The 13,835-nt window shown below is 47.4% G+C and overlaps 1 long non-coding RNA gene across 3 annotated transcripts in view; it reads right to left on the reverse strand.

Annotated features, from left to right (window-relative positions):
• LOC105299161 overlaps positions 1-13,835 on the reverse strand; it is a 70,537-nt gene that overhangs the window by 11,828 nt on the left and 44,874 nt on the right. The window contains exon 5 of one of the 3 annotated variants that reach the window (XR_002782914.1): positions 7,043-8,793. The exons of 1 other annotated variant lie outside the window; for it this stretch is intronic. This is a non-coding gene — a long non-coding RNA (uncharacterized LOC105299161). Of the gene's footprint in view, positions 1-7,042; positions 8,797-13,835 lie in introns of those variants that run through there. One more of the 3 variants, XR_002782912.1, reaches the window with a different exon arrangement.

Here is a 13,835-nt window from a genome sequence, read left to right on the forward strand (position 1 = left end):
TGGGCATAAACTGTTTCAAAATAAGAGGACAATGGGTCACGCTGTCCCCTTCACTATGCCCGCCTACAGCCTGCCTGTAGACTGCCTGATGGTCCAAAACCTTTGTTCTCGAGGAACAATCAACTCTTTAAGGCAAAGTTTGTCCAAAGAAATTAGTAACTGACAAGGAATCTTCGCTTTTTGATTTAATCTCAACATAAGACCGTGAGGGTGGGTGCTGACCATAGAAGCAAATCTCAATTCCAGCTGATGTCTTCTTGGGGAGCAGCAGTGTGGTCATACTGAAGAACAAGCCCACTTGCCCTTCGCGAAAAGCCCGTGGGTTTGAGGGGGAAGCAGTGGGGACAGGCACACTGGGTCACCAGCTGCAACACTTATAACCAGGAAGTTCCTTGCTGTCTTTTTGGCTGAGCAAATGACTCACTGTTGTAATCTTGAGTAAGTCTCTTAAGTTCTAAGCATTTGACTTCCTTCCATCTAGTAACAATGACCTAATACCAAGAAATCTTGAAAATGTGAGACCATTTTTTGATGATTACCAGCAGCTAACAGTAACAGGTGATGAAGAAAAAAAGAAAAAGAAAAATCCATAAAGCAAAATTCATTCATTCTGTATCAAGGTATCTCTACTACTAAGTTACTCTAAAAATATTCTTTTTGAGCCATTTCAACATGGGCACTAAAATAGTTAATTCAAGAAACTGAGTTTGTTATTTTCCATATGAACAGGTTTTCAAACTGTGGCTCTTTGTCTAGGTGAGAAAAAGTGTGCCAGTGTCCTTTTTGAATTCTTGTACTGTGTGATCACGAATCTGTATCCTAATCTGCTACTTTAATTAAAGAACTCTCACCCCATGTAACACGTTTGTAGCTTTAGTGCAGGAAGCATGACCTCACTAGGACTCAGATTAGTAACAAGAAAGAATGAAGGCTTCAGGCGGATCTCTTTTCCACAATATAAAATATAGATTTAAAAATTTTTTAAATGTTTTAATGAACCATTTTTGGCTTATTAAAAGGAAAAAGTATAACAAGGGTTAAGTATGTAGATCTTGGAATCCACCAGACCTGGCTTCGAATCCTGGTTCTGTTTACCAGCTATAGGTGGAGGAAAAGCTATTTAATCGCTCTGAAATCGCTCTATTTAATCGCTCTCGTTTGCAAAGCTGGGGTAGAGATGCTTAATGTGCGCACACTGCTGTAAAGGCTCAACAAGAAAAATGCATGTATAAAAATTACATACAAAGCACATATGCAGTATCTTATGCAAAATGAAACTTGGTTTTTATAAGTGAGGAAAAAGTGGGCCCATGTAACACAGTTTAGAGTAATTTTATTCATTTACTTTTCAGCTACTCAGAGCTTTTAACTAATTCTTCATGTGATTTCTCAAATTTGTCACAATCATCCACCAAGTTTAGAGCCGGCATCTTACCCAGTGCTTTGCTTCTCTTTGAGGACAAATGTGAATTCTACACCAAATTCTATAGCTAACCTCTATGTATTATTTCAGATCCCTCAAATATTAAAATTTTCAGTTATCCCTAACAGGTTATTTGTACATCAGACATCAAAATGCAGATCATTGTTCTGGCAAGTAACAGATTGGCATCTGTGAGTTTACCAAAGCAGGAACGCCACAGGAAAAATAGGAATATAAAAACAGAGGGACTAACCCTTACCTTCTTTAGCCTCAGAGTATAAATAACCGAGCCTTATAATTACATGGCACTTCATGGTTTGTACAGTAAAAATAAAACAAAGGGCAGCTGTAATAAACACAGTCCTCTGTGAGCCAAAGGCATGCCTCCCTGCCCATCATACTTCCTGGGCCGGGACTGGAGGAATCAGGTGGCATGGTGAGGAAAAATAAATAACATACATGTGCAGAGAGCTCATAAACCAGGGCCTGATGAGCAATTTGAAGACTCAGGCGAGGGCCTGCTGCTTCTGTTGCCTCTTTTGCCTCTACGAGTGGCAACGGAAGCAGTGAGCGCGGTAAGGAAACAGAGCTTGCTGAAACGGACTTGGCACCAGGTCCCACCACACAGCATTGCAGGTCGATGACAGCACAAGCAGAATTTAACCTGACCTTTTAAAATCTTCACGGTGACTTCGGTCACTCTCCTAATTGAATGGTGGATGTCCAGTTGGCTTTGTCTTCAATGCCCTTCACGGAATATTTATATTAAGTGGGTATTTGTTGTTGTTATTGTAGTTCTGCTTTACCTATTAGTTCAATGACAGTGACCATATCCAAATGGTCGAGAACAACTAAGCAGAGATGTTCTCTTGTCATAAATGATAGAGAATATAAATAGTAACGTACAACTGTAGAGGGCATCGTGTAGCCCTTTTTATGAATTCTTCACCTCTGAGTCAAACAGAGTTGAAAAGGACTTAGCAATCACAGAAGGCTGTTATGAAGAATATCATCAGAACTACGGGGCCTGAAAAAAGTAATTTAATTCAGTGTCGTATTTCTATAAAAAAATCTTGCAATTTATTAAAGATTAAGTCTATATTAATTATACATGTAATATATCATTGCATATACATAAATATGCAAATACTTTTTCAGTGTAAATAAACTTTTAAGTAATGCTATTTGAGAATAAAGATTCTGGGTCAAGGATTCTATGATGTCAAAATAACCAAGATTTTCTTTAGAAATGAAATGGATTAGAGAAAAGATTTTGAGAGTTGCTGGAACCCGTAATGGTAGCACATATGTGAATTCGAGAGAGGAAAGCGGCATTTCCTGTCATCCAGGAAGAAGGGGCTATCTTATTCTTGTGACTAAGATGAACAAAGGATGTAGTTACACCAATGAGTTGGCTACAGTTCCAAAATTAATTCTTCTGGGCAACCAATAAAATCCATACATATTTGGGGAAAAAAAAAATATCTTTCTTTGGCTTTGCTCACTCAAGAGGGGAAAATGAGATCTGAGACCTAAGAGCAAAGAGTTGCAGCCACCTCGAAATGTGCACGATCTGAAGAACTTGGGCCCACAACAGCTAAGCCCGAGTCCACCTAGATGTTTAGCCTTTCTTACCAGAAATGCCAGTCTGGACCAGGTACCATAAGTCACGGGAGCCAAGAGAGAAAACCAGCCACGTGCACCTGGCACGACTTATCTGGTATCAGCCGTATAGATGACATGTAGATTCCAGAAGGCCCGAGGACCCCGGAGTTGGCGTGGCAGTCACCGTGGTCTGGCGGAAGCAGCACAGAAGCTGGAGGCAGGCAGTCCGCGGGAATGCCAGTTCGGCCTCCTCCCCGTGGTGCTGGGCAGGACTCTTGGCGGAAGGTGCAGAAACCCAGTCGGGATGAGCACAGGCCGAGGAAAAGGAGGCGCTCAGGGGCCCAGGCAGGACGAAAACACCGCTGCCAGCAGGGTGGCCGGGCCAGGGGCATGAGTGCTGCCGGGCCCTCGCCTCCATCTCCACCTCCGTCTGTCGGTCGGCTTCCTTTCCCGGACCAGCGCTCCCAAATGTGCCCACCGCTACAGCCTGCGGGGACTCTCCTGGCTCCCGTCCTTCCAGCTTCCCAGAGAAGAGGACGCTCTCCCCACACCACATCCTTCTCCGTCCTTCAGCCCTCTCCTCACCCAGGTTCAGAAAGAGTGAGGACACACCCTTACCGTCCAGGCTGTGTCCGGGCATACGTCAGTCCCAAAGCCATCGACGAGCTGAGGCAGGAGGGCTGACGTTATTAGCGCAGTTCAGTTCAGGTGGCCACATCCGAGGAGCACGGGCTGCCGTGGGGCGAAGGGCACTGGCATGCACTGCCAAGTCTTTAACCTCCCCCTTTTCCCAAACTCCAAAATGGCTAAAAGTGTAACGCTTAGCTCGCATAATGTTCGTGAGGAGTTATTAACACGTGATAAAGCATCTTGAAAAACAAATGCTTTGCAAAGACGTTCTCAGTTGTTCCTCAGACCAGGAGATTTCTGGAGCCTGGTGCAAGCCAGTGGACAGCCGTCCCCCTCAGCCCACTGGACGCGCTATTCCCTGGGGAGTGCTGTGACAGCCCGCAGGGTGGGTGCAGCCAGTGTGCTCAGCCAATGTAAAAAGGCACATTAGCAAGAATTAGGTCCAACTACTTAAAACATCAAGCCTAAAGGAGCATGAGTGGTTTTATTTCATCAGAAAAATACAACCGTTTCTTCCCTATAACCTAATATCTAAACTATGGATTAGTACAAAGAAATGTGTTTTCTGGAGGACGTGGCTGAATATTTACCTCGAATAGGAAAATAAATTTTGCTTAGTACTCCTTACTCCAAGGATGCCAAGTGCTTTGTTTTGATACCGATTAACGTCACACAGGAGAAGCACAAATCCCGCTGCTGAAGAGGACTCCGTGGCAGGAAGACTTAGCACTCAGGCGATGACACCAAGAGCAAAAGCCTGTCCCCCTCCCACAGAGGGCTCCCCCCACGTCTTCAGCGGACTTCCTTACTGGAGAGCAATGTGACCTCGGAACTGACATATACGGTCCCTGGTAAAGTACGTGAGACAGGCAGCTGGCTCACAGTTACCGTGTGTGAGGCTCCTGCTTTCGTAGCGTCTGTTGACTCTTCCTGCCCTGCACAATTTTTCTCTGGCAGAAGAAGGGGTGAACTTCTCAGGGTCCATCCTGCTTCCCTTAGCCCGCCCAGACCCATCCTCATGAAAATAAAACGATCCTGCCTCATCCCTGGCACAACCAACGCTCCCGTCCTCCGGAAGCCCTCTGAATTTTCAAGGCCAGGTCAGATGGCCCTCCTTTGGGTCTGAGAGTACACACTGTGCTTGTCCCTTGCACCAGTTATTTCTCTTGAAGTTTCAAAATGCCAGAAAATACCAATCGAACCAGCTTCATTGAGCAGACCATCATCATCTGCAGTGTGTGTATCTGCAGTACCTGTTCATTCTGCAAACACTTACCAGACATCCACAACATGCCAGGCTTGCTCTGGTGGCCGTGGGAACCAACACCTGAACCTGAATGAGTAAGACCCCCATTCCCATCGCGGGTGGGACTAAGAATCAACCTTGCACCATAAACCTGGGCTCTGCCATCAAATGACAGTCATCTCCCTGAACCACCAGTTTCTGATTTCGTCCAGCGGTTATAACCGGGCTTCTCCTTTGTTTTCTACTGGTCCCCAAGTCCCTTGCTATGGCTGTCACACACCCTGGCCCACGAGGCAAGAATGAGCCCTTGCTCATCTCTCTCCAGGAGGCTCTCTCCAGCACAAGCCCTGAGCGGCCTGATCACCAGGTGCTCGCTCATTAAGCGTGAGCACAGCCCGTCCTCTGCAGGGGCCACGGCACTTCCAGTACTCTTAAGCCTCCCGGGTCAGCACTGCCACCTCCCTCTCAATAGATGGCCTCTCCTTTACATCTGTGCATCGCCAAGACTGCGTGCACCCACACTCACTGTTTCCTTCTTTCCTCCTTTCATTATGGAAAGGCCTCCCTTCTCCGGGGAGCATGCAAGCCCCTCAGCCCAGGCTCTGGGTCCCATGCTCGCCCTCCGTCTGGTTGGCCCTGAAGCACAGCTTTCATCTGAAGGTACAAATCGGAATTGCTCGCTTTTTCACGCAGTCCCTCAAAGTGCTCTATAGGGGCTGAGAAGGGAGCAGAGCAACGCTCCCCGTGAGGCTCTGTGCATGCCAGGGCTGCTGGCTGCGTGGACGGGGCGGCCGTGGGCAGCGGGGCCCCACGCGCAGGGCAGGGGCAGCATCTTGGGCCTCTGCCCACCACCCAACGCTGTAACAACCAGGGACGTCCCCGCACATGCCCGGTTCCCGTTTGAGAACTACTACTACAAACGATTGGGAAACAACACGCAGGACTCGAGAGTGAAATCAGGAGCGTTATGATCAGGATCGGGATCAGGATCGGGATCGAGTTGTGTTTTCGAGTTTGAAATATACTGATTAGTGGAATTGTGGTAAAGCATCGAATGATTAAAAATTCAGCGAGGGGCCCGAGATACCGTTAAGAGTGCTAACGGAAGAGCAGCTGAAGAACAGAAGATCTCCACCGGGAAAGATAACGCAATGAGAAGAATTCGATCTTGTTTGTTCTTTCTATAAGAAGTTTTCTTGTAAAAAAAGGAAGACCACAAAAATCTAGGAAGTGACCTAAGGTTTCACAGAATCCTCCTTGAGAATGCCTGTAAACGTCTCCGAAAGAAATCTTTCTGAATTCCATATTTTTAAGAAAAATTAATGTTTCCTCTTCTTATTCGTAAGAAAAGGCACAGGCTAAGAAGATAAGCACTCTGTTAAAGTGCACGACAGACCGGTAGACACTGACTGAGTTTAAAGTGCTTCACAGCACTGGCGCTTGCTGTGCACTGGGGTCAGACACACGACGGTCACCTCTACGAAGAGCGAGGCAAAGCCTCCGCCGCCCCCCCAGGAAACCCCCATACGGATTGTGCTTCCTGAGATAGTACAAACTGCGTTCGTCACCCCCACTCCTGCCTGTTCACGGGAGGAGACCCTCCCCGACAGGAACACAACCTGCAGCGGTCAGGGACGAGAAGCAGAGTCAAACGCGGGGCTGGACACCAGGCTCCCACGCGGGCTGCTGCATGACCCTGGGAAAGCTCCTTCCTCTCCCGGCACCTGCGCCACAGGGTGACACGTCCTTTAGCGTGTCCTTGGCTTTCGCCATCGCCGTTGATAACCAGAGCCGGCTCCTGGCTGCCGAGAGGCTGACCATCATGCCAGTCAGGACCAGGCTACTGGGCCAGGCCAGAGCCGCACCAAAGGTGACAACCGACCAGTACGATTTTCCTTCCAGATGGCCCCGGGGGCTCGGGAGCACCTCTGCCATGGCTCCAACACTCTGGTGAGCGTGTGACCAGCTGACTGCTATGGCGCTCATCATAGAAAGGAATCATCCAGAAACGAGCACGTTCTTCAAATAACACGACCTGACGTGTTTCCTTAAAAAAGCAGTTCATAAAAAACATGCATTGTAACAATTATAAAATAAACAGAGGCAGATAAAATGTATGGAAATAGTGATCTCACTGATTAATTCTACAAACATTTATTAGATGTCCACTATGTACAGGGAGGAATTTTGCTAGGTATTAATTAAAGATACAATACGAAGGTGAATATAATATGATGCCTATTATCAAGCAGTTGAGACAAATATAAAACATATAATTAGGTAGTAAATCCCGTATCAGAGGTATGAATTAAGAGCTCTTAGAACAAAGAAGAGAAAGAAAATTCAACAAAATATAGGAAAATCGAGAACTTCTCTGGTTTTCAGGAAGACGGAAATGAGACTGTGTCTAGGGGGACAGGGACAAGGCGGGGGTGGGGTGGACTTCCCATCCCCTTCAGCTATACTCCGTCTCTTTCCCCATCTGCAACAGTCACAACTTTGGTACAGGAGATGTGCTGAATGTCAAAACCAGCTGGAGAACAGGAAATCCCAAAGACGGCGTGCTCAGAAGTGAAAAGGAAGATGGCCCCATTCAGGTCGCAGAGTGAAGCCGCTTACGGAGTGACTGTGTACGTGGGAGCCATAGCATCCACTTAAAAAACCAGTGTCACCTCACGGTTCCACGGGCTGCCACGCCCAGCACTCGTCTGCATGAATGGACGTGACCCCAAACGCAGGCCGCAAGTCTTTAGCCCCTACAGGACCATTCTGATGCCAGGATGCCAGGAATAGCTCCGGCATACTGAAGGCGAGCGACAAACAGACCAGCTCTCTATGCCGTCATCAAGCAGCCCCTCCTCGCCGGCCTGGCCTGCTTCAGGGCACACCAAGGGCAGCTGGAGGAGGGGGAGCAGCAGGGGAGCCCAGGCGGCAGGCGGGCGCCCAGGACCTGTGGGAGCAGCGGGATTCCGCGCTCCCTGGCTCAGGAGGCGCAGGCCGGCGAGGGGGATGCGAACTCGGGCTGCTCAGGGAAACAGTGGGACTGAAAACGCAGAGTCACACAATATACGGCTATGAACTATGCGCGAAGAGAAAGGGCGGAGACGAGGTCAGGCGAGCGCCTCCCTGACGCGGTGCTCATGGGAGCGTGAGGAGGTGGAGACGCCGGGAGACCCGTTCCAAGCTAACACGATCTGTGTCCGAGGAGCCGGCGAGGCCCTGGCTCCTTCACATCGTCAGAACCACTTCCCGAATGGCTCTAAACAAGTCACGGCAGCACCCATTTCTTGAGCCTGCTCTCATTCACAAAGCTATGCAGCCCCTTTTGAAGATTTCAGTCCAAAGCCCCTCCCCCGCTGAGTGACACAAGGGGCTCATTCACTGAGCAAGTGCCGGGAAGAGGGAGGCAGTTAAGGGCTGACGTTCAGAGGGACGGGTCTTAGAGACGAGACTGGCCGACCTTCTAGACGGCGCTTCTGGGCCCTTCCTGCTCCACGTCATGCGGGGTCGACGGGCCAGACTGCTGGAGGCTAAAGACGACTGGACGGCTGGCAGGGGCTCACGCTGCCCCCAGGTGGCATCGGGGGGGCCCAGAATCTCCCGGAAGCTCTGCGACGTCGGGAGGACAGATGGATAACCAGTGCACCTCAGAGACGAGAAAAGTCAACCCCAAGGGTGGCCTGACACCAGAGCTTCAGTCACTGTGTGGGAGAGTGGGCACTGGGCTCCCACGGGCCTCCCAGCAGTGGCTCCAACCCGTACGCCATTCAGAATTCCTCAGCTCTGGTCACTGGTAGAGTCGCTTCCAGGCGCCCGCCACTGGCAGCCCACTGCAACCAGGAGGGCAGCTCCCACAAACATCTGTACCATTCTCCCCCTGAGTTAAATGCTGCTGGAAAAAAAAAACCCAATTCACTCATAATTCTCTTACTTCATTGAAAAATTGCTAGACAAAGATAGTAAAAGCATTTTAAAAATGAATGAAGCCGGAGCCCAGGGCAGGGAGAGCTAAAGCAGTTGGGTGCCTGGGGAGAACCCTATGTCCAGGCCACCTAGGACTTTGCATCTTCATATCTGAACCATGCTCAGGAAAAGGCATGCACACAGGACAGAGTTCACCACACATAAGCGACTAAAGAGCCCTCACGGAGGCAAACAGCCAAGAAAACTGCCTGGAAGAAACTTGACTGTGCGGAGTAAAGGCTCTCCTGGGAATCTGCAGCCACAGGAAGGGTCAGACATGGATTCAGAAACAAAATTCACACTGTGTGAGGTAAGGAACTCAGAAGCTGGAAACTTTCATTTCTGGACCCATTTCAACTGGAGCCAGGTCTGTAACGTCCTCAGCACACGTGGCAGAAACACAAACCCACTCTGGAGGAATGAATTAGAAAAGTCCAAGGGTTGTGTTTTATTGTGAATTCAAGTTCCCAATAAAAGAAAAATCTCAAAACACATGAGAAACTAAGACACACACACGTGCACGCTACTTGCTTTCCTTCGGGCAACTGTTCTCTCTCTGCCCTTTAGTTCATGGCTGGTCCTTTCGAATAGTTTCCATTGGCAGCTAACACTCACTGTCTGCTCATTCCTGTCTTAAATCCATTCTATTTGGGTTCCATTACCTCCACACTAAAAAGGCATCTAAATTCTGCCAGTGACCTACTTTTTGCCCATTTCAATGACCTTTTCTCCTATGTCATCCTCTGTGATCTCTTTCTAGAACTTGACAATGCCTTAAAATTCTCTTTCCTCTTGAACTTTGCTCTCCTGGTTCTTTCCCAACTTCAACTTTTTCTTATGTATCCATTCATTCGCTCATTCATTCAACAAACATTAAGCGCTGAATGTTTTACTCTTAAAATATGTCACAGTTTAACAGAAAAAGCAGCAGGTTGGTTGGGGATTCAGGCAAACTACATGGGATTAGTGGATATTTGTATTGATGAGCACAGAATCGGAATAAGAAAAGCTATTTGCCGGATTTTGTTAGTGACACACTGATAAATCTCTCCCACACAGGATAAGTACTCATCACATACACCTTTGCTTTTCACCTGGATATTTTATTTTTAAGCAAATTTTCCTCTGATCCACACGTGCTGTATTTCTGTGTATTAATATCTGTCACACCTGAATCTTTATAAGCTAAGGAATCATTTTATTTTTTCTATCTGACCTTTGGCATGTGACAACCTCTCTGTTGTCTCATCCGAAATGGGCAGTAAGCCATTATTATTTAAGGTGACGTCACACATTTTGATCGTCACTCCTTTACCACCAAGTTTGTGCTCGCTGCACTTTTTGACGATGATAATAATAACAGTGACATTTATTACACACTCAGTATGTGCCAGGCATTGAGATAAGCCCTATGCGGTGCCACAGCCTGATGATACTGTGATTGTCCCTACTTTATAGTCGTGATGCTGAGACTCTCGTAAGTGAGACATGGCTATAAATCCAGATCCTGTCACTAAACATTCCTTAAAAAAAAACTTCATGTTTTCTTTAATGAAATTTTACTTAATTAGGTCATGCTAAATTTGTATGTAAAAGCAGGGTTAATTTTCTTGCAGGTGAGAAAAACTGTCAAAGAAAAAGCTTCTGTAGACAGGAAAAATACCAGCTGGCTAGAATCGGGACAGGAAATGTGACAAAGCTCTGGATAAACGCTGGGATTATGCAAGCGAAGGAAAAAAATGATTTGCGGGTTTGCTTTGGCAATTTGTTTCTTAATATTCCTGTATACGAAGCATTATTTCCTTCCAAGTTCCCAACTCTGCTACGTTAGCTTCTGTCCTTGACAAGCTGGTCACTGGGCCCTGTTTACCTTTCCTTTCCTCCCCTGTTTACCTTCAGGCTTAATTTAAAAGCCTAGGAGGAAATGCTTAAGCAAAAGAAACAACTTTGCAGAGGAAAACACGTAAAACACTGGGCTTGCCTATAAATGGGTTATTTGGATGGAGCTGGATTTGGTTCTTATTTTTGGCAGTGAACGTGGCAAGTGTGTTTGTGTGCAGCGTACGTGGGCCAGGACAGGAAGGAGAGGCCCGCACGGCCAGTGGCGCATGCTTCCATTTGTTGATGTTCAGCATGTTAATAACCTTAGTATTTGCACAGCTGAAGGAAAGGAAAGCACCCTGAGGATAGACACCATAAGGATCTCTAGAAGTTCGCAAACCAGAAAAACATGAGTTGGAAAAGAGCCACAAATTTCATAAGTAAAAAGTGCCACAGCCCAAGTGACCCGCATGCTGGGATGCTAAATTCCAGAGAATCAGTAAGGGGCACGTTGAAATAATCATCCCGACAGTGCTCAGCTCTGCTTCTTTATTTAGTCACAAAGATAGCAGTACCGAGATAGCCAGAGACTAGGAAGACCGAGATTTCTCCACAAGCTAGTGAAAATGCAAAGACGGAACTGGTTTTAATCCCATCTCGGCATCTTTCAAGTGTGACAGGTGGGGGATTCAGCCTCACTGAACCTCAGTCTCCTCATCTGCAAGACAAGGGTGATGCCTCGCCAACGTCAGCCGAAGGTGGCTGTCACAGTCCCTAGGACCGCTGCTGTGCCCTTATGTTGTGGCGCGATCGATTCTAAGACCCACGGAGCCAATTGAGATGAATTATGAGCCTTTATTAGCCAGCCGGCGACTGACTCTCTACCACGCAGGGTCAGAGGAGATCAGCCCCGAGCTTCCAGAGGAGGCAGCTATATTATAAAGCTTAAGACCATATCCTGGTGGTCTTCTGAACAAGCAAGCAAGCAGATTACAGAAAGCAGATGTTGGCTGTAAACATCTTACACAAAGACAAATGTTTCCGGGGAACTCTTCGATCAAACAGGGCCTAGCAGGCAGTTTCGTTATCTGCATCCTGGTAGCTGTCAGTGCTTTCCTGGGGGCTCGTCTGAAGATATCCCTTCCCTGTGACTGATTTATTGGAAAGTTTTTCACTCCTACACTTCAGCCTTTCCTGCAAGGAGCCCACTCGCAAACTCATCCATATTTCTCACACTATCTCGTTAGGGACAGCAGCACGGCTGGCCTGCTTAGGACCACCCTGCCTCTGGAGGGCCTGGTAAGCTGGGCCCTCCTCAGAATGGGAAATAGCCACAATGGCAGCTGGGCTGCCGTCAAGGCGAATGCAGAGGGCTTTCTGCACAAACCGAAACCCGTGTGTCCACAGACAGCCTCCCCAGCTGTGAGCTGTACACACTGTCATCCTCAGAGTCGTTCCTCCCAGGGCTGGCACCATGTCGGGGGCCCGGAAGGCTGGCAAAGAGTGGACCGTCCCCTCAGAGCTGTCATTCGCCAGTGGCTGGGCAGCTGCCCTGTTGGGTCTATGTGCATCGGTCTGGGACTCAGCCTCGGTAACGGTCACAGGCAGTCAGGCCCCACATCCAAGGTCCCCAGGATCCTGCCCGAATCTCTAACTGCCCAAGGCCACCAAATACAGACGGAAAAGGGGACAAGGAGCAACACAGAATTAAAAACCAGTGCTTGCTCAGCAAGACCGGCAAGGCTCTGTTTCTTCCTTGGCTGAGGGCTCGCGTGCACCGCCGGCCAGACAAGGAGGCCTTTCATGGGTCCTCGCAGAGTGGATTTTTGTTAGGTGGTATACTGGGAGTGAGAGCCACCTCATTTAAGCTTCTTTCTCCTTCAGCAAGTGGTAAAGGGGCTGCAAATGCACTGCGGCAGCCCCAGCACTGGGGACAGTTCGGCTGCAGGGCCATTGGAAGCTCTGCCCCACACTTCCTCCTCACCAGCCTCCCAGGGCACCTCGTCCTACCATCAGAATCGCACTTAGTGGCCTCTGGGAAAAGACCTGTCTTTGTCTTTAGCGCCAATCAATTTAAAATACGTAGGGCCTCAAGGGGCATATAGAGTACGACTCTGCCTAGCTCGGGTTAGGGAGACGCCTCGAGGGCCAGACTGACTAGTAAGAGCAGGCACAGTGGGCTCCGAGTCCCCGGGGCAGCAGACACCCTTTCTTAGAGCTGTGTGCTTGCTTGGGCGGGGGCACGCCTGGGGCTTGTGGATGGGTGGTGGGGGCTTCAGACAAAGGGAGATGGCCATACGACAAATTTGAAGGAAGTTTAATCTAGAGCTAGATCTCTGTGCAGATGAATCAGAAATATATTACCTGTGACTTGATTTAAAATCGAAATGCAGTGGTTTTCAGAATGCACCAACTGAAGATGCTTTATAATCGCCATTTACAGTTCTCATTAAAATTTAGCCTTTGTGTCCTAAAGCACCTGGATAGCATACACTGTCCAAAAACAGTATCAGGGATTTGTTCTTTCTTTTTTCCAGAATAGTAACTCAGAAACCAGAGTGCTATCAGAGATATGTATAAAAAAGACAAAACAATTTTAAGTATAGTTGAAAAACAAACAAAAACAAGTAAGTTATATTTTTAAAACACTTAAAATATCTCCTTTCATTTTGGAAACCAAAATTACCCATATAACAATTACTGTCTGCAGAGGACACCTGTCAACCTTTTCAAGCCGAACTGTACATAACACAAAATTGGAAACAGGAGGTGACCAAATGGGAAAACCAGGGCTTTCCGAATACGTTATTTTTTACCAAATAATAGTTAATTGTTCTAAGGTTCTAAATCCTTTCATACTGCAAGAATAATAGTAAAAAGAAAAGGTTAATATTTATTAAAGTTTTATTGTGTCAGAAATTTCTAAAATTATTACAGGTAAAATGTCCATGACACTATGTGGTAGAAACTGTAATCTCCGTTTTATAGACAAGAAAACTAAGAGTATATGAGACTTGACTAACGGCACACCACAGTGAATGTCAAAGCCAGGGATATAAAGACCACTGAAGGATCTCGAGAGAGAATTTAAATTTGTTGGCTTTGGCAAAATGGTTTCTCTCTGGCATCTAATTAATATCTTCAATG

This window comes from Pteropus vampyrus, unplaced genomic scaffold, assembly GCF_000151845.1.
Source record: "Pteropus vampyrus isolate Shadow unplaced genomic scaffold, Pvam_2.0 Scaffold174, whole genome shotgun sequence".
NCBI lineage: Eukaryota > Metazoa > Chordata > Mammalia > Chiroptera > Pteropodidae > Pteropus > Pteropus vampyrus.